The sequence below is a fragment of the Rattus norvegicus genome, chromosome 1, assembly GCF_021556685.1.
Source record: "Rattus norvegicus strain SHRSP/BbbUtx chromosome 1, alternate assembly SHRSP_T2T, whole genome shotgun sequence".
NCBI classification, from domain to species: Eukaryota; Metazoa; Chordata; class Mammalia; order Rodentia; family Muridae; genus Rattus; species Rattus norvegicus.
In genome coordinates this window covers 270,081,153-270,086,889 of record NC_141534.1, presented here as the reverse complement: position 1 = coordinate 270,086,889, position 5,737 = coordinate 270,081,153, and the positions used below count along the sequence as shown (strand labels likewise).

Genomic DNA, 5,737 nt, shown 5'->3' with positions numbered 1-5,737 from the left:
AGTGTCATAAAACACCTTCTCAGACCTCTAGGAGAATATGCGTACTGTCCAAAATACAACTCTCCAGACCATGCCACCTTTAGGAGGCCTCACTACAGTGTGAAAGTAGTTTGGGTTCCAAAATGTGAATAATTATCCACATATCCCCAGACAATCCATTTCTAGAGTTTCTATTCTGAATTAGGTCACTTGCTTTCTGAGTGTTTGACCTGAGCCCAGACAACAAACTCTGGAAGCATGACTCAGTGGTTATAGTTTATCTGGTCCAGGGTAATCTGAAGACATTGTTTTTCGGTATGAAAACAAGCACAAAGCCAGAAGCCGTTGCAGAGATCTGGAACAAGCAACCACCATTAGCACAGAGCAGCAGGAAGGGAGAGAACATGCATGGAGTCCAGGCAGAAACAGCTTTCTGAAAGCGTTCTCTAAAGGACTTGTTGCCTCAGCAACAGACAGCTCATGAACCAGTAAAGGTACTGAGCTCTAGGTCCAAACACCTCTAGTACAGTTCATCCCCCCACCCCCTGAGCTATGCTCTCAATGTTGCATAGTAGACCTTGCCCTGGTAAGCACAACCCTATCCCCACCCCAACTTAAATCCCTTCCTAAGACCCACTAGCACCATTAACACCTCAGATGCAGACATGTGACCCACACTAGGCTGATCCTACTGAAGCCCTCTCCACACGACCCATCTGGAAGCTTCTATGAACCAATATATTTCCTTTTTGGCTAGTTAATTTAAATTGAGTTTCCGTCACATGCAACTCAGGAGTTCCAAGTGATACCCATGGCCATCTAGTTCCTATTCTCCTTTCCTTGTACAAATAAAAATGTGCTTGTCGTAAACACACACTGAAATAGTCAGTACTCATTCTGGTATAATCAAATCGAAAGACTATTTCCCCTTCTACATCTGACCCCTTCCCTCTAGGGATTTGTTCTTCGTAGGAAGGTAGGGGTAGACACATGGATCAGGAAATGATGGAGCCGTTGTCCCTGCAGCCATGAGGCATTAGAGGCTAAGACCTTGATATCAAAGAAGGATTTAGCTTGCCTTCTCTTTCTTCTGTTCCAAGCAGAGAAGCACAGCAGTAGGTGAAGGTGACTGCAGTCTGCCACTTCCAAGGAGATGCTTCAGATGATGGGAACAGTTGGGGGTGAATAGGAGAAAATGGAATAATCAATCAAGGAATGTCTGCCATGCACTTCCTTTGTGGAAGGCACTGCTAGGTGCTGCATGGTGTCTACAGATGGATAGAATATGGCCAACAGTCTGAAGAAGTCCATACTCTATTTGGGGAGATGAGGCATGCACACAAACAGAAGTTACCCAAATAAAGACAGCTGAAACCAAGCATTGTAGGTGGATTAGACCACAAAGCTCCACAAGTTTGAAAGCAGCATGCAGCAGCGCAAGCTGGCACTCCATTGGCTCTTGGTTACAAGAAGACTTCAACCAACATTAGCCAAAATAAGGGCTTAGTGGGAAAAGAGGCAACGTCCTGGACTGAATACATTGTTGAACAATAGGTACTGGGGAAATGGCTCAGTGGGTCAGAGCACTCATACTTGGTTCCTAACACCCATTGGGCACTTCACAAACTCTTATAACTCCAGCTTCATGGAATCCCACATCCTTTTCTCCTGCAAGTGTACTCCTGTATACACACACACACACACACACACACACACACACACCTACCACTCACATATCACACCACCCACACATGCACATACATACCACACATCACACCACGCATACTTGCACACGCACCACTCACATACCACACACATTTACACAAACATACATTCATACACCACACACACATGCACACACATACACTCATACACCACACACACATGCACGCACATACCACACATCATACCACACACACTTGCACACACACACACACACCACTCACATATCACACACATTTACACAAACATACATTCATATACCACACATACACATTCACACATACCATACATTACACACACACACACATGCACACTCATACACTCACACACCACATCACACACACATGGACACACACACTCACACACTACACACATGCACTCACATACCACACACACATGCATACACATATACTTAAATACCACACACATACTCACACACCACACACACACATACTCACTTACCACTCACACACCACACCACATACACACTCACACACACACACACACACAATCACCACAAAATAAAACAAAATGTTATTTTAAAAAAAGAATTAAACAACAGAGTGTGAGAAGGAAGAAAGCAGAGTGGCCCCAAATCCCAGATGGCCTCCTTGCTGCTCACTGTGATGATTCACATGGAGAATCAGGCCTGGGCTTGCTGGGGAGACAGTGGAGTGAAAGGGGTAAGGAGAGAGAGGGAGAGTCCCACATCCTTTAACCGGGGAAAGATGGCTGATCAACTATAACTGATGCAAGCACTGAGGAGACTGGGAGGCGCTTGATATACTGGAGGGCAAAACTATTATTACAGCGTTATCGCAGCCATAATGAAGAATTCTCCAGAACTATCAGAGGGCTGCTGGGGATTTTAACCACTTACGAGCCAAGAGCATCAGTCTGAAACCGACGGTCTAGAAAGCTCCTCTGTGCTGTCGAGCAATCAGTATGCAGGAGGAAACACTTGGCCTTCTGGCTTTATTGAGCAGTATTGACACGCCCAGGCATCCATGACAGCTAATTGCAAAGTTCCAATTAGCTCCTGTCTCCTCATGTCCTTCCGTCGGGATATGCTGTTCAAATGAGGACAGTGTATGCTCCCGCCTGAAGGAGACCCCATAAAGAGAGCAAACACCCTAAACATTGGCAGGAGGTGATCAGAAAACATGCATGTATCCAGGGGTTTGGACGCTGTACTGTAATTTATGGATGAGGAAACATATTCCAAATTTTTAAGTAATTACTTTTAAAAGTCTTCTGGCCACAGGATGGGGAGAGAAGGAGTGGGTGCAGAAATGACAGCGTCATATGCAGCACCCACAGATGGCGGCTTCGGCTGGGTGGAGTAGGAGGTAGAAAAGTTGACGAAAGCCTCCCTACAATCTTGCTAAGAGATTTCTTATTACTAAAACCTCGGTGAGTGCACTGTTAGGGAAAAAGCCTTATTCTCCCACATCTCAAAAGCCCATGGAGAGAGAATTCCAGGAAGCAAAGCCTAGGAGAAGACCAGGCAGCTCATCTCCATTCATGTCACTGGTCCCCGGCTTTATCCAGACCGTCACACGGTCATTGCTTAGCAAGAGGGCCTGACTTCCGTGTCTCCCTGCCTTTTGCGCTTTCCTTGGAGTAATCTGTCTTTATCTGACCTTTTCCTCCACCACCAGGTTATAAAAGTTCCGGTGGGAGAGATGCCATGTGCCAGCTCCGCCTGCGACGGAGTGGGGGCTGTCCTCTCATTTGGTTGCCACACAGCGAAGCCATGTTCTTCGGTGTTTCTGGAAGCTCCGTCCTCCTCCATGGAACTCCGGAAACAATCCGGATGGCTTCGGAACTCAGCGGGGAAAAGAAGAGTGATATCCCAGTCTCGGTGTCTGACGAACTTCGGCGCATTCGGAGATACTTGTGAGTGGTGCTTACCGCCTCAAACAGAACGCTCCACACATCTATAATCGCGATGCGCTCCACGGGGTCCTGTTAGCGGCAGAGCAGTCATTTTTACCGTAGCTTTATAGACCAAGAAAGAAAGATTAAATCCCTCGCCTTATGTGGTTTCTACATGGTGAAGTCAAGGCTCCCACCTGACTTTCCAACCCACCCCCGGTCCTAAAGGAAAAGACAGTGGTGACTCAGTTCTCTGAGGCAGGCTCAAGGCGGGCTTTGACCCCCTGTGCGGCCCTTCCTCAGGTCGGGAAGAGGAAGACTTATAAGCCTCCTCTCCCTCGCTAGAAGGTAACACTAGGCTAGTCTGTATGACTTCACAGAGAACTAGGGCAAATTAAGCAGTTGGTGAGAGTCAAGGGTCAGCTTTTAGCATGGATATAAGTGACCTGAGAAAGCAATCTATTTAGCAATAGATTCGGTACAGAATCAACCCATCCGTAACTCTATGAGACAACATAAACAAGTCAACGAAATCATCTCAATGCTGAACTGAAAATACTCCGTGTTCTTCCTCTTAAATGCTTGTGGTATCTCATCTGTTATAAGGTCCTCTTGCACAGCATCTAATTTTTGGGTAACATTTCGGCATCATATAATATAAAATGTAAATTGATATAATCCTCTTAGGAAGCATTTGGGAAATTTATATTAAGAATCAGAAAAATGGTAATACTATTTGACTTAGTAATTCCACTGGTGGGAAATTATGCAAAATATCTAAGAAGCCATGCCCAACTCACGGGAGTATTCAAAATAATATAGACAGGCATAACGCTTAGCAATTTGTCTATCATTTATAGATTTTCTTGGTGGCAGAGAACACAAATGAACCTAAGTATATTCGATCAAGGAAAATAGTGCAAAGTAATTCCTGAACCAAATGACACAAAGAAAGGTCACAACTAAGTCTATCCAGCTTCAAGGTCCTTGGCCCTGAGGTCTCATGAGCCTTCAAGTTCAGGCCTTAAAATGGCCCCCTAGAAAGAGAATAGCAAGTGCCCCCTCTGTCTCACACTTGGCCCCAGCTGGTGGCAAGTCTTCGAGGTTCAGAGAGGCAAGCTTCTTTGAAGGGAGCAGGTCTCTGGAGTCAGGACTGGAAGCCTTGAGCCCTGGCTTATGTCCTGTGTGCTCACTGCTCTCCTCCTTCTGACAGCAGATGCTATGTGACGTTCCTGCTACGACCACTCATACGCCCCACCCCATTATGACCTGTACCCTAAAGTTGCTGTCTGTCATATATTTAGCCATAGCAACAAGAAAACTAATGAGCACACCCTCCTTCTACCTGCACATGAACAATGGGATATGGTGCCCAAGACCCTATTATCTGGTGATCCTGCATAACTGCTTTGAAAGAGACCCACTAACTCCTGATAACTCAAAGCTGGGATGAAAAACACTGTGCAGACCTGCGCAGAGGAGGAAATGAAATTCCCTAGAAGCAAGAATGTAGAGCAGGTGCCCACCACCAGAGCAGGTGGCCAGGTATATTTTTAAAGTATCAATGAGACAATATCTTATGATCATAAACATGGCGATGACAGTGACTAGAATGGTTGTTTTGTCATTTTAAATAAAAATACAGGGTAGTCAAGATTTTACACCAATGTACAGTTATGTTTCTGTCTGATCTATGCTTGTAGGATAAAAGTGCTTTTTTGTGGGCTGAATCCAGAGTGGTACAGGAGCTGGTTCTAAAGATGCCATGCTTAGCCCAGAAGGTAAGGGGGTGGGAGCTCCTAGGATGAGGAGGCTGATACTTGTCATCTAGTTTGATAAGTCGGACACTGGGATGAGAACGAAAATGGTGCCCGAAGTCAAGGGCAGAGAAGGAGGTAGAGCAGTCACTGCATTTGGTCTGAGCTTGGCTGGGTTGTCCCATGTCCCTCTTCGAGGGGACCTTGGAAGGAGGGAGCCGGGGAGAGGAGAAGTAGATTGATTCTACTTGTGAGCAATTCCATTTTTTCTTTGATTCTCAGAATGTAGTTTAATGGTAGAGTATATGCTTGGTGTACACAAGACACTTGTGTGTTCAAACCTCCAGCACTCACCAGCCCAAAAGGACATGAATAAGGAGAACAAATAAAAACATACCGCG

At 45.7% G+C, this 5,737-nt stretch overlaps 1 long non-coding RNA gene across 1 annotated transcript; it reads right to left on the bottom strand.

The window, feature by feature from the left end:
• Positions 1–242: 242 nt before the first annotated feature.
• LOC134485260 (uncharacterized) lies at positions 243–4,786 on the bottom strand. Its single transcript, XR_015648334.1, has 4 exons — positions 4,653–4,786; positions 3,345–3,669; positions 1,058–1,135; positions 243–334 (listed from the first exon to the last, which is right to left on the bottom strand). It is a non-coding gene; the product is annotated as an uncharacterized LOC134485260 (long non-coding RNA).
• Between the last annotated feature and the right edge of the window lie 951 nt (positions 4,787–5,737).